This window comes from Sus scrofa, chromosome 9 (assembly GCF_054392235.1).
Source record: "Sus scrofa isolate SSC_HxYL_T2T_F1_AM1 chromosome 9, Sscrofa_HxYL_maternal_Yorkshire_Landrace_v2.0, whole genome shotgun sequence".
NCBI classification, from domain to species: Eukaryota; Metazoa; Chordata; class Mammalia; order Artiodactyla; family Suidae; genus Sus; species Sus scrofa.
Window position 1 is genome coordinate 8,137,421 of NC_139391.1, and position 22,741 is coordinate 8,160,161.

A 22,741-nucleotide genomic window follows, 5' to 3' on the forward strand; every position below is an offset into this window, starting at 1 on the left:
AGTTTGAGGGCTGACGTATAACTAGGCAATGATTGTGAATATATTTTTAGACATTTTGGCAGAGAGAAACCCAGGGAACCTCTAATGTTTGGCCATACTGAATTCCTGGAAGTTTCCTGAATTCAGATTTTATTACTTTGGTACAAGATCTTTGTCTCAACCATGTGTCACAATCTCAAATGCCTACATTTGGCAGAGACAGAGACAATATAAAATGAATAGAAAACTTTAGATTCTTGAACTTGTTTAAATAAGAAATTGGCTGAAAAAAACTGCTCAGTGCAAAAACAGGCTACTTTTCATGAGAAAAAAAAAACATGACTCAGAGACCCACAAAATATTCTCAGGTTGGGTCTGAATCATGGAAGTGCTCCATTTCAGAATCAGTGTGTGCATTTTTTGATTTCAGAATTGCTATGGAGCAGTGACTCCTTTTTGCCTCCTGTTCCCTCCCTTTTTGAGTAAGAGGGTCCGTAGTGCTTGTCCTTGGTCTATCCCTAGGCCTAGGCCATCATTTTATGTTCTGTGGGTAGAGAGCAGATAACTTGTCTCTCTTGCTAGTGTTCAAATACAGCAGACTTGTACTTGATGAGATTACTTAAGAAACTACCCCCAAGGAGACTCATTTGAATCTGAACTTGACTAAAAATGACAAAATTCTGGATTTCAAGTTGATACTGTAATGGGATGAGACTTTTTTTTGGCCACGCCAATGGCACGTGAAACTTCCTGGGCCAGGGATCGAACCTGCACCACAGCAGTGAGCTGAGCCACAGCAGTGACAATGCCAGATCCTTAACCCACTGAGCGCCCAGGGAATGCCAGAATGAAACTTTTGAGGGCCTTAGGGGAGAGTGAGAATTTTTTTTTTCTTGGCCCTGTAGCACATGGAGTTGCCAGATCCATGCCTCAGTTGCAACCTGTGCCACAGCTGCGGCAATGCCAGATCCTCAGCCTACTGTGTCCCAGCACTCCAAAAAAGCCGCTGATCCTGTTTTGCCACAGCGGGAATTCCAAGAATATTTTTCATGTAGGAGAGATACAAATCAGTGGGGTTGAGAAGGCAGATTACGTTAGCCAGCCTTCGAGATGTCCCCCAATAATTCTTACCTCCAGGTGTTCACACCCTTGCAGAGTGTGACTTCTGAGATTCATAAAAAGCACTGCAGCTTCTGTCTCACTCTCTCTTGGATCACTTGCTCTGGCAGAAGCCAGCTGCCCTGTCATGAGAACAGATTCACGTTATGAGGAACTGAGACCCTCCGCCCACAACCATGCTTCTTGTCAAGTTTCAGATGCATAGCTCTGTCTGACATCTTGACAGCAACCTCATGAAAATCAGAAGCCAGAATCACCTAGTTAAGCCCCTTCCAAATTCTTGACCACAGAAAATACGTGAAACAATAAATGTCTATCATTTTAAGCCACTAAGTATTGGGGTAATTTCTTAGCAGAAATAAGTTATAATTCCACTTGGACTGCTTACTTTGAGCTGTTAAAGATTATCTATCTATTTATGTTACATGAGATCACTGTTACAGCCGCTGAACTTACATCACCGCTACTACAAAGCTGTCCCTGTAGCTGAGACCTTCCTTGGGCACCGCCACACACCCCACCCTCCACCTGGCCATCTCCCATTCAGCCTCTGGGACTTACCTCAGCCATCTCCTCTCCATCTGTAAGAAGTCTCCTGTGGAGTTCCCGTCGTGGCTCAGTGGTTAACAAATCCTACTAGGAACCATGAGGTTGCGGGTTCGTTCCCTGGCCTCGCTCAGTGGGTTAAGGATCCGGCATTGCCGTGAGCTCTGGTATAGGTCACAGACGTGGCTCAGATCCTGCGTTGCTGTGGCTGTGGCGTAGGCCAGTGGCTACAGTTCCAATTCTACCCCTAGCCTGGGAACCTCCATATGCCACGGGAGCAGCCCTAGAAAAGATAAAAAAAAGACAAAAAAAAAAAAAAAAAAAAGTCCCCTGTTCCCAGGGACAGAGATCCCCTGTGTTTTCCCCTGCAGCAGCACTGGTCACTCTGGGCAGTGACCCGCCACGTCTGTATCTGCATAGATGTAAAGCAGACGAGAGGCAGGCCCCCAGGCACGGAGCCAGGCACGGGACGGGTAGAGAGAGTCAGTGAATGTTTACTGAACAATCGAATGAGTTAGCAAACAGCCTCTCACCCCTGACGGCCTTGGTGAGTTTGGAGGACCTCTGTGGGAAGAAACTTCCGTACCCATGGGATCTTAGCAGGGACCCAAAGGACCCTACAGAACTCCTCTGTTAGGCTCATAACTAACTCAGAAGACAGATACTTCCTGGGAGTTCCCATTGTGGCTTAGCAGGTTAAGAACCTGACATACAGTCCATGAGGATGCCAGCTAAATCCCTGGCCTGATTCAGTGGGTTAAGGATCCAGCGTTGCCACAAGCCTCGGTATAGGTCACAGATGCAGCTTGGATCCAGTGTTGGCGTGGCTGTGACTAGGCTGGCAGCTCCAATCCAGCCCCTAGCCTGAGAACTCCACATGCTACAGGTGCGGCCCTAAACAAACAAACAAACAAAACCCAACAACAATCAAATTCACTAGGATGGCTAATAATTAAAAAGACAGACAGGCATTCCCATCGTGGTTCAGTGGAAATGAATCTGACTAGCATTCATGAGGACGCAGGTTAAATCCCTAGCCTTACTCAGTGGGTTAACGATCCAGCGTTGCCGTGAGCTGTGGTGTAGGTCACAGACGCGGCTCAGATCCTGCATTGCTGTGGCTGTGGTGCAGGCCAGTGGCTGCAGCTCCGATTCAATACCTAGCCTGGGAATCTCCATGTGCCATGGGTACGGCCCTGAAAAGAAAAACAAAGGACAGATAATAATAAGTGCTGACAATGATGTGGAGAAATTGGAAATCCCATACATTATTGGCAGGAATGTCAAATGGTGTAGCTGCTTTGGAAAACAGTCTTGCAGGTCCTCGTAAAGTTACACGTAGAGTTACCCTATAACCCAACGAATCCACTCCTAGGTATATACCCAGGAGATATTAAAACATGTGTCCACATAAAAATGCATGCATGAATATTCACAGCAGCATTATTCACAATAGCCAAAGCATGGAAACAACCCAAATGTCCATTAACTAATAAATGAATAAACAAAATGTGCTATATCCATACAATGGAATGTTACTTGGAATAAAAGGTAATGGAGTGGAGTTCCCACTGTGGCTCAGAGGGTTAAGGACCTGACATTGTCTCTGTGAGGATGTAGGTTCGATCCCTGCCCTTGCTCAGTGGGTTAAGGATCCAGCGTTGCCGTGAGCTGTGGTGTAGGTTGCAGAAGTGGCTCGGATCCCGCGTTGCTGTGGCTCTGGCGTAGGCTGGCAGCTACATCACCGATTCAACCCCTAGCCTGGGAACCTCCATATGCCACGGGAGCAGCTCAAGAAATGGCAAAAAGATAAAAAAAAAAAAAAATATATATATATATATATATATATATATGTACTTAAAATACATATACTTAAAAAATGAAAAGTGCTATCAGAGAACCAGAGAACCAGGTCTAGAGCCAGAAATATCACACTAAATCATACAAAACTGGCTTGGGGAGAACCCCACAGTTGCGTTCTCAAACCCTAGTCACTACGGACTTTTTAAAATTAGTATTAAATGAAGCAGGTCCTCTTTTTTTAACATCAACTTAATATATAGTTTACGTACAGCAAACTGCACCCATGTAAGGTATATTGTTTAGGGAGTTCCCATGGCACAGCGGACATGAATCCGGCGAGGAACCATGAGGTCGTGGGTTTGAACCCTGGCCTCGCCCAGTGGGTTAAGGATCCGGCATTGCCATGAGCTGTGGTGTAGGTCACAGACACAGCTCAGATCTGGCGTTGCTGTGGCTGTGGCGTAGGCCGGCAGCTGTAGCTCTGGTTGGGCCCCCAGCCTGGGAACCTCCATATGCCGAGGGTGCGGCCCTAGAAAAGGCAAAAAATAAATAAAAAAATAAATTGTATTGTTTAATGAGTTTTGACAAATCATATATCCCACATAACCACTGTCACAATCAAGATACAAAATATTTCCACTGCTGCCCAGAGTTTCCTTGTTCCCCATCACTGGGAATTCCTCCTCCATCTCCAGCCCCAGGCAACTACTGATGTGCCTCCTATGCACTTTCTGGGCTTGATTCTCCAACCTTCCCATCAAGTCTGTGAACAATCTAACACCCTCCCAATAAATCCCCTTCCTTCAAGTGGCCCCCGGCTTGGTGTCTGTGTTCACAACCGAGCATCCTGCTGAGAGACCAAGCAGGGAGGAAGCAGGAGAAGAGTGACTCAGAAAAACAGATCCGCTCTCCTATCCGGAATCTAATAAGAAGTGACAGATAAAGAAATAAAAAAAACTGATCCGCTCTGGATCCACTTGCACAAAGTTCAAAAACAGAAGAAAACCATGGATATAAATATATTACATATTATATTCTAAATAATATAATTTAGGGATACATCTCTAGTTGGTAAAATCATGAAAAGAAACCAAAGGCATGCTTGGGACAGTCTGGATTATGGTTTAGTAAACGTTCACCGCACCTCCCTTGGCTGTAAAGGCACAGACTTCCCTGCTGTCACTGAGGCTGGGCTTGGTGACCTGCTTTGGCCAGTGGAACATGAGTAGATGTGACACGAGCAGCATCTTAAATGTGCTTGTGCTGTGGGATGTGGCTCTCACACTTCAGTGAGCTGCCGAGAGAAGCACAGGCCCCAGGTAGGCTCTGATCCAAGTAGGACCAGACGTGTAGCACAGACTAGATCCACTCTGCTGCCCAATCCACAAACTGAGTCAGAGCAACCCCACCAAGCCCATCCTAGATTAGCACAGACTAGTTAACCTATGGACCATGAGAGTGAGATAAACGCCTGTGGAATTTTGAGGCAACACGAGGCGTTTTGTGGCAACAACTGACTAATAGAGTGAGCAATGGCAGATTCGGGAAGGCAAAGGAGACGATGTGATCAGGGCTTCGAGGTATGAGTAATGCTTTATTTTGCAAGCCAAGTGGTAGGGTCGCAAGGGCTCATTACATCAGTATTCTTTAAACCATCCACATCCGTTATATGTGCTCTTTTTTTTTTTTTTTTTTTTACAGTAAAAGAAAGGAAGAAAGAATGAAGGAAGGAAGAAAAGGAGGGAGGAAGAGAGGAAGGAAGGGAAAGAAAGAGAAAAAAAAAGAGAGAGGGATGGAAGGAAGGAAGGGAGAGAGGGAGGACAAGTGAGGGTTGAATTTAGGGCCTGGCCTACATCAGCCTTTTGTGTGCTTGGCAGTGGGTGGGCAGATTTCTGGGCAAGATAAAGATGAAGTTTGCTGGGAGAATGGAGTGCAGAGAAAGATAGAAACCGTGCACCCACAGCTAACATCATTCTCAATGGTGAAAAGCTGAAAGAATTCCTGCTGAGATCAGGAACAAGACAAGGACGTTTGCTCTCGCCACTACTCTTCAACGTAGTTTTGGAAGTCCTAGCCACAGCAATCAGAGAAGTAAAAGAAATAAAAGGAATCCAAATTGGAAAGGACAAAGTAAAACTATCGCTATTTGCAGATGACATGATACTATACCTAGAGAATCCTAAAGACTCTACCAGAAAACTGTTAGAGCTCATCCATGAATTTGGCAAAGTCACAGGATACAAAATCAATACACAGAAATTGATGGCATTTCTATATACTAACAATGAAAGATCAGAAAGATAAATTAGGGAAGCAATCCCGTTTACCATCGCATCCAAAAGAATAAAATACCTAGGAGTAAACCTACCTAAAGAGACAAAAGACCTGTACTCTGAAAACTATAAGACACTGATGAAAGAAATCAAAGATGACGCAAATAGATGGAAAGACATACCATGCTCATGGATTGGAAGAGTTAATGTTATCAAAATGACTATACTACCCAAGTCAAGCTACAGATTCAATGCAATCCCTATCAAATTACCAAGGGCATTTTTCACAGAACTTGAACAAAATATTTTAAAGTTTGTTTGGAAGCATAAAAGACCCAGAATAGCCAAAGACATCCTGAAAAAAAAAAATGGAGCTGGAGGAATCAGGCTCCCAGACTTCAGACTATACTACAGAGCAACAATAATCAAAACCATACGGTACTGGCACAAAGACAGAAATATAGATCAGTGGAACAGAATAGAAAGCCCAGAATTAAATCCACGCACCTACAGCCAACTAATCTATACAAAGGAGGTAAGAGTATACAACAGAGAAAAGACAGCCTGTTCAATAAGTGGTGCTGGGAAAACTGGACAGCCACATGTGAAAGAATGAAATTAGAACACTTCCTAACACCATACACAAAAATAAACTCAAAAGGGATTAAAGACCTAGATGTAAGACCAGACACTATAAAACTCTCAGAGGAAAACATGGGCCAAACACTCTCCAACATAAACGACAGCAACATCTCAGATCCACCTCTTAGAGTAATGACAGTACAAGCAAAAATAAACAAACGGGACCTAATCAAATTTAAAAGTTTTTCACAGCAAAGGAAACCCTAAACAAAACAAAAACACAACCCACAGAATGGAAGAAAATCTTTGCAAATGAATCCACTGACAAGGGATTAATCTCCAAAATTTATAAACACATTCTGCAGCTCAATACCAGGAAAACAAACAACCCCATCCAAAAATGGGCAGAAGATCTAAACAGACAGTTCTCCAAAGAAGACATACAGATGGCCAAGAAACACATGAAAAGATGTTCAACATCACTCAGGATTAGAGAAATGCAAATCAAAACCACTTGGAGGTACCACCTTACACAAGCCAGAATGGCCATCATCAAAAAAGTCTACAAACAATAAGGGCTGGTGAGGGTGTGGAGAAAAAGGAACCCTAGTACACTCTTGGTGAGATTGTAAATTGTGCAACCACTGTGGAAAGCAGTATGGAGATTCCTCACAAAACTACAGATAGAACTACCATTTGATCTGGCAATCCCACTCCTGGGCATCTATCCAAAGAACACCATGACTCACAAAGACACATGTACTCCGATGTTCACTACAGCACTATTTGCGAAAGCCAAGACATGGAAACAACCTAAATGTCCATTGACAGAGGAGTGGATCAAGAAGATGTGGTACGTATACACAATGGAATATGACTCAGCCATAAAAAGGAACGAAATACCGGCATTTTCAGCAACATGGATGGACCTAGAAACTATCATGCGAAGTGAAGTCAGTCAGACACTGAGACACCAACATCAAATGCTTTCACTGACATGTGGAATCTGAAAAAAGGACACAATGAACTTCTTTGCAGAACAGATACTGACTCACAGACTTTGAAAAACTTATTGGGGCTCCCGTCATGGCGCAGTGGTTAACAAATCCAACTAGGAAACATGAGGCTGTGGGTTCAATCCCTGGCCGAGCTCAGTGGGTTAAGGATCTACATTGCCCTGAGCTGTGGTGTGGGTCACAGGTGCAGCTTGGATCCCACGTTGCTGTGGCTGTGGAGTAGGCCAGTGGCTACAGCTCCGATTAGACCCCTAGCCTGGGAACCTCCATATGCCACGGAAGCAGCCCTAGAAAAGGCAAAAAGACAAAAAAAAAAAAAAGAAAAGAAAAGAAAAGAAAAAAGAAAAACTTATGGTCTCCGGAGGAGACAGTTTGGGGGTGGGGGGGATGTGCTTGGGCTGTGGGATGGAAATCCTGTGAAATTGGATTGTGATGATCATTATACAACTACAGATGTGATTTTTAAAAATAACTAAAATAACTAACTAAATAAATAAAAAGTAAAAAAAAAAAAAAGAAACAGTGCAAAAGGGATAAGACAGTGGTTGGATCTGGGTGGGCAAAATATTAGGTGACTTTATTTTCTTCTTTATCCTTCACTGGATTTCCCGAATTTTCTGCAATGAATGTACATGACTTCTGTAATCAGAGACAAAAACAACAAATGTAGTGGCAGACACAGGCAGTCACTTCCCCACAGGCCTCCTCGCTTTTTTCCAGTTGATAGGCTGGATCACAACTGCCCTGAACAAGCCCCCCTCTCTCGAGCTTGGTTTAGTAGAGCCTATGTGTCCCACTTCGGACTAGTAGGATGAAAGGAGAGGCCTCCTGGTGGGAGGTGGGGGCATAATTTTAAGATTTCCCTCCCTGGAGTTCCCGTCGTGGCTTAGCAGAGATGAATCTGACGAGCATCCGTGAGGATGCAGTTTTGATCCCTGGCCTTGCTCAGTGGCTTAAGGATCCAGTGTTGTCGTGAGCTTTGGTGTAGGTTGCAGATGTGGCTCGGATCTGGTGTTGCCATGGCTGTGGTGTAGGCCAGTGGCTACAGCTCCGATTCAACCTCCATGTGCCGTGGGTACACCCCTAAAGTGAAGAGAGAGAGACAATGGGGCAGGTTTTGTGTGCTGTGCCATCTGTGATAGTTGCACCTGCAGCAAGTGTCTTACGACCTTGAAGGAAGACGTCGCCAAGGAGGGTGGCTGAGAGGAGAGACTGTGAGGTCCTGAGTGAGGGGTTGTGCCACTGAGTTCCTGTTAAACAAGATCATGGCTTAAGTCCCTTTCAGATGGGAAGACTTAGTAACAGCCAAAAATATCCTAACTGACACAGACTATCCTTTAAGTCTGAAAAGAGACAGATCTGGCTGGCCTTAGATAGAGCCTCATTTCACCCCCTGGACAGCCAGCTTGGTGTGTCTGTGGGAGCCCAGTGGTGTTAGCTGCTGAGGTCTAGGAGCCCCTCTTTCTAATGAGCCTGTGACCTCCTTGGGGGAGCTTCCATTTAACATAGACACATAGCTATTCCCTTCCTCGTACCCACCCCACTCTGTTTAAAAGTTACCACTAAAAAATCATTCATGGAGTTCCCTGGTGGCTCAGCAGGTTAAGGAGCCAGCATTGTCACTGCCATGTGGCAAGGGTTCAACCCCCGGCCCGGGGACTTGGCAAAAAGCATTGCTGGGACGGGGCCTTTTCTACTGTCAGTCTGGCCACAGAGCAGTGGGGTGATGAGGAGTGATGAGAGCTCCGAGGATTGCTTGTGTCTGCCTCCTCCGCTTGTTTCCCTATTCCACCCTCTTTTATAGCTGCCCTGCTGGGTAGGGCTTGTGGTCTGTGCCCATAAGCTCTTTGTATGACAAAGTGTTCAGCAAAGAGGAAATGATAAGATGGGGACCATAAGACGGGGACAGCAAAGACGCCACAGACGAGAACTGACCACTGTCAGCATCAGCTGATTGCAGCTGGCTCTGTCCTCTCCGCCAGACCTGCCCCTCAAGCTGCATGCAGGGTAAAGCCCCGGCGTGAGGGGTGGGAAAGGCCCGCAGCCCTATAACTCTCGCAGGCCTCCCCAGCACACCCACTTTCTGGGGCCCTTCATCTACCTGGTCTCACCTCAAGAAGCCGCCAGTTCCTTCCACCTCCCAAAAGAGTGAGCTTTTAAAAACAGAAACCACATGCTGTCATTATTTTGTCAAAAACCATCCACAGCTCTCCATCACATGCCATGTATCCACCTCTATCTTCCTCCCTGTGTCTGCATCCATGGCCACACCACCTGGCTTTTCCAGAAGCTTCCCATACACCACGCCTCTCCCGCAAGTCCTGAGAAGGGGAGAATCTCCAGAGAAAAGGGGCTTCAGGGCTTCAGCCATTGGGACACCCAGGGTCCCCCAAAATGCTATGCTCTGAGAATGCCAAGGCCAGTCTCTAGCTGCTGGCTGTTCTTTCAGGAGGAACCTTCAGCTGCCCTTCCCCTTCTCAACCCATCTTCTCCCCACGAAGTACCGGCTGCCAGTGGCAACCATCTACCAGCAGCTGCAGTACCTTTATAGATGCTACACAAGCCAGAGCACCTATAAAGGTACTCTGTCATCTAGAAGGGTGGCTCTAAAATGCCAGTCCACGATGGAGCCCAGTGTACCTAATGCTTCACCTTGGCTATAAAGTCTTGGAAAGCCCTATGCTGACCTGGCTGCCCGGGCTTGGGTGCAGCAACCAAATATGGCCACAAGGGGGCAGTAACATATCATCCCAACAGATGAAGCTTAGGCTAGACCCAGCTTTCTGCATGCGCAGCTAGAAACCCTACCCAAGAGAGGCCGCTTCTGAAAGTTCCTCCTGAGTCAGGCACATCTGCAAAGGAGTGGGATTTATGACATTTGTATGAGTAGATGATAAATGTATGTTAAAGTTTATGTCTAAATTATCCATTCCCCTTCTGCTAAAGTACAAAACTAAAACATGGTCTCGAAAGTACATCATCAGGTTTTCTTCCCGCTTGGGATGGGTTGCTCAGGAAGGCTCAAGTACATGGAGTTCCCGTCGTGGCTCAGTGGTTAACGAATCCGACTAGGAACCATGAGGTTGCAGGTTTGATCCCTGGCCTTGCTCAGTGGGTTAAGGATCCAGCGTTGCCGTGAGCTGTGGTGTAGGTTGCAGACACGGCTCGGATCCCGCGTTGCTAGGGCTCTGGTGTAGGCCGGCGGCTACGGCTCCGATTGGACCACTAGCCTGGGAACCTCCATATGCCGCGGGAGTGGCCCAAGAAATGGCAAAAAGACAACAACAACCAAAAAACTCAAGTACAGTAGAATCCAAGCCACTGCCTTGCACAGTCTGGTCTTGGGGATATTCTGTCTGAGGGCACCGGGGCGATGCGTCCCAGCCTCTGCAACCTGTCTAACCAATACGTCAAAAATGTCAGTGGGAGGCCCAGATACAGATGTGACTTGGGGAAAATCCAACAAGATTGACTCCTCTATGAGTTCCTGCTGTGGAACCAGTGGATTGACCACGTCTCTGGAGAGCTGAAACACAGGTTCGATCCCCAGCCTGGCACAGTGGGTTAAGGATCTAGTGTTGCCATAGCTGTGGCATAGGTTGCAACTGTGGCTCCAATCTGACTCCCTGGCCCAGGGAACTCCATACATATGCTGCAGGGCAGCCAGAAAAGAAAAAAAGAAAAGAAAATACTGACTTATCTAGAAAATGGGGAATTCCCACTGTGGCGCAAGGGATAAGAATCTGGCTGCTGAGGTACAGATTTGATCCCTGAACGGACACCGTGGGTTAAGGGATCCAGCATTGCTACAGCTGCAGTGCAGGTCTCAGCTGCTGCTTGGATTCAGTCCCTGGCCCAGGACTTTCCATATGACACAGGTGCAGCCACAAAAATATTAAAAGAAAAAGAAAAGAAGGAAAGAAATAAAAACAGAGAGAGAAAGAAAGAAACAAAGAAAGATAATGGAAGGAAGCTGATGTAGCCAGTATACACAGCACCAGGATGAGCAATAGGACAGATGTGAGAACGGCTGGCGCCCTTCCAAAGGGCTTCACCAAGGAGCCAAAGCTATGGATGGTGACTCTGAATGAATGGGCTCCTCCCGGGCCTCTGGACTCTCAGCTGCCTCTCCTTCCCTTCGCAACCGAATTCCAGCACTAACCCCATACAAGACACATAGAAGCATTCAGTAAAAATTAAACTAACCAGAAAGTCAACCGAGCCATCTAATTCTTAGACTGGCCACATTCTGAGAAGCAGCACACAAGCCCAAGACTGGATGGCCACATCCATGAAGGATACGAGAGAGCCGAACTTCCCCTTTTTGGGGAATTCACAGTCATAAAAGCCCGCTTCCTGCTGGGGCAGGTTCAAGGACCCAAGAAATGTTTTGAAGGTTGAACAATCACAGGCTTGGGTTTGGGTTTCATTGATAGCATAATTTCTTCAAAAATTTGGTAGAACTTTGGTCTATTTGGTTCTGGTCAGTTGCAATGTGAGTAACTACGGCCAAGATCTTATCTAGACAGGGTTTTCAAGTCTGAAAATTCTGATCTTCTCCTGACTTGCCTGCCATTGTTCCACCTGCTTGGTGGCTCTCTTCAGGTCATCTGGAACAACAGGGGAAGCACCATTCTTCTTTGCCAGCAGGCGCACAGCTTTTCTAAAGAAGACACTAGTCTCAGTGCCTCCTAATTCTGCCACTTGGCAGTTACCATTCATAAATGTTTCAGTGAAGAAGTGACTGGCTTTACAAACTCTGCAAAAATCAAAATTACAGGATTCTAAGTCAATCCAGATTATAGGTTATAGCAGAGAGTTCCGCCCTCACCAAAGTTGTACAGAGGAGCTAGCTCTAGCTTAAGCCTCTCTCTTTCTCTCTAGTAGGACTTTGCTAAAAGTAGCAAGAAGGAGCCAGAAAATACCAACATTCTAAAACCCTACCTTTTTACATGGTTACATTGCTTCGCTGCAACTTCACTTAGACCATAATCTGCCTTCAAGGCGAGGTAGCTAGAGTCTGAAGATGGCTTCCTCCAATGAAACACAATTCCCACCATACGGAGCACCTCCCTTTAAATCTGGGCAGGCCCTGTGACTCACTTTAGAGCCTAAGGAAGGGCTGACAGCTTTTACTTTTGCATCCTTGGGGTCCAGCTGCCACATAAAGAAGCCCAAGTTAAGGTCCATAGAGAGAGAGGTGACGGGCCTTCCAGCACTCCCTTCCAATGAGTGAAGTCCAGCGGGGATATTCCATCCCCAGCCAGCATCCTCAAAGACCCCTGTGAGACTGGCAGAAGATCCACCCAGTTGATGAGTCAACTGACAGAACTGTGAGAGGTAATACAATGCTTGTTGTTTTAACCCATTAAGTTGAAGGGGGGGTAGTTTGTCCCAGAGTAAGAGGTAACTAGCACACAAGGTTTGGGTCCAGTGTTTTACTACTGTATACCCAGAGCCCCGAGCTTTCTAGTCTGCAGTGCCTGAGTCCTCACCATCTGCCTCCCAACTTCATCCATTAAGCATCTGGTTTCTGTCACTTGTGGTGCCCTCTTTCCAGGTACCAAATTCAACATTGATTAGAATTAGATTTACCTGTAGTGACAGAAAAGTTAAAGTGATGGTGGCTTAAACTAAAGAAAACATTCATTTCTGTCTCCCATAAATGAAGTCCAGGCATAAGTAATCCTTACCCCTTCCCTCTCGTTCCACCATCCTCAACACAGGCTTTTCGCTCATGGTCCAAGATGCCTGCTCAAACTCCTGCCATAACGGCGGCCTTTCAGCCAACAGAAGGTGAACAAGACAAAGAAATGTGTGTCTCTCCCTCTAAGGACATGTCCTGAAGGTGTGCCGGACCCTTCTGCCTATATCTCCTTGGCCACACATGGCCACACTAAGCTGGAAGACAGGTTGGAGATGTGGTCTTTAATCCAAGCAGCTATGTGCCCAGATGAAAACTGAGGGCTCTACCCAGGAAGAGGAGAACGACTAACCTGGCAGCGTCTGCCACAGAGTGCTCTGATTACACGGCTTTCTAGAGAGCAAGTCTCCTCCTCTGTTTTTATTTTTCATACCTTTTTGGGGGGTCAGTTCCTTGCAAAAGGTAAAAAAAATGTGTTTAGTATTCTAGCTGGAATTAGATGAAATATATGTAGTAATTTTGGAGAACTGACGCTTTCATGAATTGATATCTTCCTATTCAAAAACACTGCATGTCTTTTCACTCATTCAAATCTTGTTTTATCTTTTTTTTTTTTTTTTTTTTTTTTTTTGTATTTTTAGGGCCACACCCACAGCATATGGAAGTTCCCAGGCTAGGAGTTATATCAGAGCTGCACCTGGTGGCCTACACCACAGCCACAGCAACTCAGGATCCAGGCTGTGTCTGCGACCTAAACCACAGCTCATGTCAATGCCAGATCCCTAACCCACTAAACAAGGCCAGGGATTGAACCCACATCCTCATGGATTCTAGCTGGGTTTGTTACCACTGAGCCATGACTCCCTTATTTTATTTCTTTTCATAATATCTTTTCATAGGGTCTACACTTTTCTTGATAATTGTATTCTGAAGTATTTCATAGCTTTAGTTGCTATCAGTGTAATTTTCTCTCCAAATTTTTTTGTAGGTATTCACTCAGAGTAGAAAAAAATGATTGGCACTTTTGCTTCCAGGTATGATTGAGCAGCTTTTGTCAATGGGTGCTTCTGCTGACTACAACTACAAAAGTCAGATAAAATAGTTCCCCTACCTGCCCCCCCTCAACCAGTGTGCAAAGGCATTGGGGAGCTACTCAACCAACCAGGCCTGGGGGTCCGAGTTTCCAGAAAAGGGAATGGAGGAGACAAGAGCTAACAAACAGTCTACAGCTACTTCTTGTACCTCAATATGAAGTTTTCTTTTTTTCTTAATCTTTTTTTTTTTTCTTGTCTTTTTAAGGCTGCATCCGAAGCATATGGAAGTTCCCAGGCCAGGGGTCGAATTGGAGCTGTAGCCACTGGCCTACACCACAGCCACAGCAGCTCAGGATCCAAGCCATGTCTGTAACCTATACCACAGCTCACAGCAACATGGGATCCTTAACCCACCGAGCAAAGCCAGGGATCGAACCCACGTCCTCATTGATTCTGATCCACGATGGGCACCCCTTTATTTTCTTATCTTAATGCTCTCCCTAAACCTGTGTAGAATAACAGAATACTTAATTAAGGGAAGGAGCTGCAAATGCCTTGGATGATAGAAGTTCACTAACCTGTTTGGAACCCTTACCTGCCAGGCTCTATGTGTGCTCCTGTGTTAAATCTCACGACGTCACAAGGGGCAGGTACTGCTCTCTGTTTACACGTGCTGGAAGGACACGCAGAGATGGAACTTCCTCAGAGTCTCCTAGTGAAAGTAGAGAGGGGCTGAGAAGCCCTGGGCAGGCCTGCCACCCCCCCAAACACACACACACACACACACACACACACACACACCCCACCATCCTGCACTGGGCTTGGTTTTGTTTTTTGTTTTGGGATTTTTGTTGACAGTGCCAGTGGCATGTGGGAGTTCCTGGGGCCAGGGATCAAACCTGCACCATACGCGTAACCAGAGCCACAGAAGTGACAACAGAATTCTTAACCACTAGGCTGTTAGAGAACTCCCTGCACTGGATTTGGGTTTTTTTATTTTTTATTTTTATTTTTTATTTATTTTTGTCTTTTGTCTTTTTAGGGCTGCACCTGCGGCATATGGAGCTTCCCAGGCGAGGGGTCGAATCAGAGCTATAGCTGCCAGCCTACACCACAGCCAGAGTAAGGCCAGATCTGAGCCATGTCTGCAACCTACACCACAGCTCACGGCCACACCGGATCCTTAACCCACTGAGCAAGGCCAGGGATCAAACCCTCGTCCTCATGTATCCTAGCCGGGTTCCTTAACTACTGAGCCACGACGGAAACTGGAAGGAGTTTTAACCTCTCCTAAGGAAACCACCTGCTGAGGCAAGAGAGTTAGTGCTATGTGTCAGTCTGCTGGAATGGCAAATGATGGCTTTGTCCCACGTTCATCTGTTTGTGTCGATCATTCTCCTCATGAAAATTCATGGGGCACTGAGCACCTATGCTGTGTCTGTCCCTGCTTTGGACACTGGGGACTCGGGGATGATGAGGCCCAGTAACTAAAGGGTAGGCCTTGCCCACAGCTGGGCAGCAAGCGGAAGCACTTTGCAAGCAGAGGGAACAGGATGAGGCCTTCAGGGCTACAGAAGGCGAGGTTTAAGTAGGAAAAAAAAGGAGCGCTGGACAAGGTTGAGGGCTTCAGGGCACCTGACGCAGGGCTGTCGTATTCGTCCTTCCGCCCTTGACCTTCTCGCTCACCACAGTCAGCCCAGTTGCCAGATGCAGGCTTGGTTCTGGGCAGAAGCTTGTTCGGTGTTCTCCACCCCAGCAGGACTTGGTGACGGCAGAGGGGGCTCCGTGTAGCCCGGATACTGGGCAGGGCCTTTGTCCTGCCATGGAGCTGCACTGTTGGCAAAGCTGGCTGCCAATGCAGAGTTCCACACAGAGGTACCTGACACTGTGAGACCATGTCTCACTGTCCTGGGCATCAGTGGGAGCTGGTGACCTGTGCCATGATGGTATGTGTGTTAACAGGTCTCTTGGTTTTTAGGCAGAATGACAAGGCCCCTTTTGGAACTAAGGGTCAAGGAACCCACTATTAACCCACTGTTAACGAAGGAACCCACTATTAACCCACTACTAACGATTCAGCACTAGTTCTAATAAAATGAAAAGTCTTGTCAGTTTTACCCTGCAAGGAAGGAAGAAGTGCCTGACAACCTGGAGATGCCTAACACCATGATTTGGTCCATCTTATGATTAATAGCAAACCAACTAGGAAAAGAAAAACCTCAATATTCAGGTCAAGATAAGTCAATCTCTTGTAACATAAGAAAGATCCTGTCTCTAGAAGCAGAAACCAAATCCATTAAAAAAAAATGTGGAAAAAAGCAAAAGCAAACTTAATACTATACAGGCAACAACAACAACAAAAGACTCAGAACCTTCAAATAGAACCCCAGGGCATGTGTGAAGAGTCAGACCGAGTTTCTGGAGGAATGTTGGCTCAAGATGAAAGGCCCGACAGCTTCTCTTGGAGAAGAGAACACAGGTAATAACGTGGACTTGGGAAGCGGAGACAGTATTTACAACCAGACCAGAGGAGACAGGAGGAAACTGACTGCTGTTGAAAAGTCAGGTGTGAGTTTCAACATCCAAGATGGAGAGAGAAATCAAATCAGTTCTCCACCAACATTGCTAAAGAAGGAAACAGAAAAGCTGACATGATTCATCGCCTTAAAAGTCTTCAGGCTGAGCAAATCTTGACTGAAAACATGCAGTTCAAAGTCTTCAGGGAGAGAAAATGAAGTGAAGGAACTTTGTCCAGAGAAAGAAATGGAGCCTCTCGAGACATCATCTGTCCAGGAAGATCATTAGAAGCAAGAGAAGGAACGTCCTGAAGCAAATGACCAGATGGGCATACAAACGAGGCGCTGAAGACCTTCAGAGGGCAGACCAAAAATGTGACGAAAAGCTAGAAAGCATCATTTGTTCTCAAAACGAAATTATCTTCCTTGAACCAAAATGTCCTGATCATTGGACAGGAGCACAGGAGGCTGAAAGAAACCTTGTCCTCTCAAGACGAGAGACTGCAGACATGAGGCAAAGAGTAACAGAAACTGAGCTTCTAGAAGTGGATCCTCCTGCATCTGATGATCTAGGTGGAGCATTTGCAACCCCCCCATCCCGGGGCATAGGGTGCTGTTTCTTCTGAGATAGGAGGGGCATAGCAGCCCTCCCCTCAGACTCTCTCTTTGGCTGCCAGGCTTCCTCCCTCCATTCCCAAACCTGGTGTTTCAAATAGATTCAAATGGGGAGTTTGACAAGAAGATACCTTCTTCCTCCCTGCATTGACCAGGGCTCCTCTGAGAAACAGAACCAGTAGGCTACACACATATATATAAATAGATTTATCTCAAGGAATTGGCTTATCCAACTGTGGGGGCTGGCAAATCTAAAGCCTGTAGCACAAGCCAGAGGCTGGAAACTCCCAGGCAGGGGCTGAGGCTATTGTCCTCAGACTATATAGTCTTCTTCCTCAGGGAAATCTCATCTTTGCTTTTTTTTTTTTTTTTTTTTTGGCCCGAGGTATGCATAAGTTCCTGGGCCAGGGATCAAACCCACGCGACAGCAGTGGCCTGAACCACAGCAGTGACCTGAACGACAGCAGGGACAGTGCAGATGCTTAACCCACCGAGCTACCAGGGAACCCCTTGGTTTTTCTCTTAAGGCCCTCCACCTAACTGGATGATTATCAAGGGTAACCTCCTTTACTTAGAGTCAACTGATTGTAGAGATTAGCCACATCTGCAACACACCTTCACAGCAACACTGAGATTAGCATTTGACTGAGTAACTGGGTACAACGGTCCAGATATAAACTAACTGCTTCTGCTCCAGAAGACTGGATGAACCCCTCAGAGATGGAGATTCATCAAGAATCAAGAATCAACCCTCAAGAGATTGTCTTTCTTATCTTCCCTCATGGGCTGGGCTTTTCTCTGGACACTCCTGTCCAGGAAAGGCAAGTATGTTGCTTTCCAGTTTCTTTGAGCCTCCACATAACCCTTCTCACAAACACCTGACACACTGCAAGGGCCTTAGACTATTTCATTTACTTTTATCTTCAAAATTATTTTAAAATCATCTGTGCTTTTTAGTTAAAAAACATTTCACAGGAAGTTCTCTCATGGGTTAAGGATCAGAAGTCACTGCGGTGGCGTGGGTTGCCGCTGTGGTGTGGGTTCTATCCTTGGCCCCGGAACGTTCACGGCTGTGGGCATGGTCAATAAAAAGTTTTTCTTTTTACAACTCAACCATAAAAGACAAATAATCCAATTTAAAATGGACCAAAGAGTAGAAAAAACATTTCTCCAAAGGAGATATACAAATGGCTAATAAGCGTGTGAAAAGATGTTCAACATCATTGCTCACCAGGGAAACGCAAATCAAAACCACAAAGTGACACTTTTCACCTGCTCGGATGGCTGTAAGCAAAAAGAGAGACGATAGCAAAGCTCGGTGAGGATGTGGGAAACTGCAATGCTCAAGATTGCTGGTCGTAGGGCTGAAAATTGGTGAGCCACTTTGGAAAACAGTTTGACAGTCCCTCAAAATGTGGAACACAGTTACCATATGACTCAGCAATATTACACTCAAGATGAATAAAAACCTATGCCCACCTAAAACCTTGTACATAAATATTTATAGCAGTATTGTTGATTTCAGCTAAAAGGTGAAAATCACCCAAAATGTCTATCAACTAATGAATGGATAAAGAGAACACGGTATAGGATATTATTCATCAATAAAAAGAAATGAAGTACAATCAGCTCTTCGTAACAGCTGGTTCTGTACCTTAAATTCAATCAGCCACAGATCAAAATATTTTTAAAAAATTCCAGTAAGTGCCAAAAAGCAAAATTCGAATTTGCCTAGGGCAGGCAAATTTACATAGTTATAAAAACGCTTACATTTTATTTACAACTATTTACACAGTATTTACATTGTATTAGGTGTTATAAGTAATGCAGAGATGGTTTAAAGTATAGAAATGTGGATGTGTGTAGGTTATTTGCAAATATCACACCATTTTACCTAAGGGACTTGAGCGTCCAAGAATTTTGGTGTGTGCTGGGGGGTCCTGGAATTAATTCCCCCCAGATACGCAGAGTCAACTGTACTGGTACCTGCTATGATATGGATGAGGCTTGGAAACAGGATGTGAGAGAAGTCAGTCCCGAAAGGACATGTATGCGATGTTCGGAATTGGCAAATCCATGTACAGTAATGGTTGCCAGGAGCTGGGGGTGGGGGGACAGATGGGGAGTCAGTGCTAAAGGATATGGAGTTTCTTTCTGGGGTGATGAAAGTGATCTGAAACTAGATAGTGGTGATGATTATACAACTGCGAATACATCAGAACAGATGTACTGTATACTTTAAAAGAGTGAATTTTACAGTATGTAAATTACCTTACTAAAGTTATTATTAAACTTTTACAAAAGTGGTTTTACTTTTGCTCAAATTTCTTTTTAATATAAATTTCAGGGTTTTTTTTTTAGTAAATAGAGATAATATAAATTATTTTCATTATAGGAGTTCCCTTCGTGGCTCAACGGAAATGAATCTGACTAGCATCCATGAGGACATAGGTTCGATCCCTGGCCTTGCTCAGTGGGTTAAGGATCCGGTGTTGCCATGAGCTGTGGTGTAGGTCGCAGATGTGGCTCAGATCCTGAGCTGCTGTGGCTGTGGTGTAGGCCAGCGGCACAGCTCCGACTCCACCCCTAGCCTGGGAACCTCCATATGTTGTGGGTGTGGCCCCCCCAAAATTTATTTTCATTATATTATACTCTCTAGAAAATGTAAGTGGTATATATATATATATATTTTGTCTTTTCTAGGGCCACATCTGTGGCACATGAAGGTGTCTAATCGGAGCTGTAGCCACTGGCCTACACCAGAGCCACAGCAACATGGGATCCGAGCTGCGTCTGGGACCTACACCACAGCTCACAGCAACGCCAGATCCTTAACCCACTGAGCAAGGCCAGGGATCAAACCCGCAACCTCATGGTTCCTAGTTGGATTCGTTTAACCACTGAGCCACGACGGGAACTCTGTAAGTAGTATATTTTAATTTGATGAGCCAGTCCACTCTTCTCTAAACAATATATTATCCGTGAACTCTTCATCCACCAGAGGCATTTGAAATAGCAAAATACTTTTCTCTCTGCCAGTAGTCCTATGTGCCACAGTTACAACAGAAATGTAAAAGTTACTTGTTGGCTTCTTGGTCTCAAGACATTTGAAACAGTCTCTCAAAGCCAGGCCTGCTGGAACTGGGATGCCTACCACGCTCTCAGTGCTTCTCGACTGTCAAGCCACGCTCTTCTCACCTGTCTGCACAGCTGAGAAGATTAAAAACCATCTCAAAATAATCATCAGAGCCTCAGAGCTCTATGAGCTCCTAGGAATTATATGCAAAATGTGACGTGTATGCATTTTTTCCTGGGCAGACAGGGTCTACACCATTTATCAGTTTCTCAAAGAGGGTCACTGACCAACATTTTAGAGATTTACGTCAGGCGAGGCTGGGCTTAGATTCTGTACTGGCATCTGTGGTTTTCGTTGGCCAAGCATCCTTTCCCCCTGTCCATTTTTTTGTCATAGCGCCCCCTCTCTGGCTGGGGAGTGGGGATGCCTTCCCCTGAATTGCACACTGATGCTGGACAATCTCTTTCCATCTGTTGCTAAATCCAGAGGATGTCATGTAGGAGCTGCCTGCACTGTTCTCCCAGCCCATCCCTCTGTGAAGGAGCCAAACAACCCTTCACGGAGGGGAGCAAGCAGAGCTGGGAAGAGGGGCAGTGCTCAGATTCCCTAAGGCCAGCTCCATCCTTGCTTGTCCCTTCAGTCCTGCTGCAGTAGCTGCGGCAGCTGTAGTCAGAAGGTAAAGGTGGGACGCTCCAGACAGAAGGACGGAAGGATGGAAAGCGATGGTTTGGGTGAACTGGTTCCTGGGGCTGCACGGGGTGGACGAGCTCAGTGGCTAATAGGATCAGCCCTGCCGAATCCCCCAGCAAGGCACGCACTGCACGAAGGGCCAAGGCAGTGGGGCAGCTCGAGGTCAGGATTACAGAAACCCAGGAGCCAGAGAGGGAAGCTTAAAGGACCAGGCTGTGCATCCAGCACTGGGGTGACGGGACGGTCACGGCCGGCTGGAGGAAGATTTCGCCCCGCCCCCGACCGAGGGAGAAGGGCTGGCCCCGCCCCCCGCCCCGGGAATCAGCGATGCTAGGCCAGGATCACCTTCGTGTCACAGAAGACGTGTTATCCAGTGAAACAGAAGGTCAAAAATGGGGATGAGTCAGTGAGCTTGGGGGTGGGACTGGAGAAAGAGGACGACTTTCTCTAGGATCTGTGTGTCCCTCTCTTCGCCACCCCCTTCTGGTTCTCACTTGGTACAGCCTTCTTGATCCCCTTATCTTTAAGGCGCTTAGGGAAATGCCCACCTGCAGGACCCTCTGGGAAATGCTGCTCTGGCCGCCCGGGAACCATGAGTCCTGCAGCCCCGGTAAGGAAGAGAAGAAAGGGCCCAGGGCGGGGTGGCTGCGTTCTCCAGGAGGGGATGGGTCCCTGACAGGCTCTGTTCTCTAAATGACATCCTGGGTCTCCTCCTGGGGGGGGGGGGGGGTTTGTAGGGCTGAGCTCTTCAAGGCAATGAGCCTAGAGGGACAGACTAGTGGCAGATGTAGAAACAGTCTTCTTTCTCCAATTGGGCCCCTTTCAATCCGTATTTGACCTAGAAACACCTTTCCAAGCCGGAAACTGGACCACCTAACTCCTCTAACCACCTCACTCCATCTCGAAACCCCAAACCCAAGTCGCTGGGTCATAACGTCTAACCCTTCAGCCTGTCACCCAAGGCCTTCATGTTATATCCTTGCAACCCCTGCGACTTCAGCACCTGCTGCTCCCCATGCCCCCTGCACCCCTAGCCCTGCAATCCACTTTCCAAACACACTGAAATGCTGGACAATCAGAGTCATCCATCGAGACCCCTTTCAGCCTCCTCTGGGAAGCCTACCTGAATCTCTTGGTCAAAGTCAGACTCTTCTTTCCCATCGTCAAGACACATCCTGTGCTCTAATGGTGTGTTTCTATTGTTTCCCCACCAGACTAGAAGCTGGGAAAGAAAGGAGGACGGGCCTTGTGGGGTGCTGCTTTGTGCCCCCCACTAACGCCCAGTGCTGGGCCCAAACTGAGTATCAAGAAAACGTGGCAAAACTAGAAGCCTGGTTTCTCCTTGTAGTTTTACATTTTTCTAGAAAATTAGTGCTTTATGTTCTTGGGAAAAAGGATTTCATGGAGTTCCCCTGGTGGCGCAGAGGGCTAAGGATCCCGTGTGGTCACTGCTATGACTTGGGGGGCTGCTGTGGTGTGGGTTGGATCCTTGGCCCCAGGAACTTCTGCATGTCGTGAGCCTGGCCAAAAAAAAAAAAAAAAAAAAAACACCGAAAAAAAGGGGGGGAGGTTTCATGATAAATTAATGAACAAATGACTTCACAGCAAAATAAAATTTCGGGTGTCGCCTCTCACCTGCGCTCTCGTTGGGCACAGGGCTACCACCAAGCAGAGGCTAAGTACTGCTCAGATCTGGGCCTGCAGACTACAAGTCCCAAAAGACCTCCCGTTAGCGCATCTCTACAGCCCCGCCCTCCCAGGGGGTGGGGCGGAGCCGGAGGGCGGGGCCCGGGGGCTGCGAGGCCCGGGGCGCAGCCTGGGGACTGGAATGCCCCAAGGCTCTGGGGC

The 22,741-nt window shown here is 46.6% G+C and overlaps 1 long non-coding RNA gene across 3 annotated transcripts in view; it reads right to left on the reverse strand.

The window, feature by feature from the left end:
- Positions 1 to 22,741, reverse strand: part of LOC146399714 (uncharacterized) — a 28,159-nt gene that overhangs the window by 4,086 nt on the left and 1,332 nt on the right. The window contains exons 2-4 of one of the 3 annotated variants that reach the window (XR_014814638.1): positions 22,017 to 22,115; positions 14,592 to 14,669; positions 1,111 to 1,220 (exon numbers count right to left, since the gene is read on the reverse strand). This is a non-coding gene — a long non-coding RNA (uncharacterized LOC146399714). Of the gene's footprint in view, positions 1 to 1,110; positions 1,221 to 14,591; positions 14,709 to 22,016; positions 22,116 to 22,741 lie in introns of all 3 variants that reach the window. The other 2 variants (XR_014814636.1, XR_014814637.1) reach the window with 2 other exon arrangements.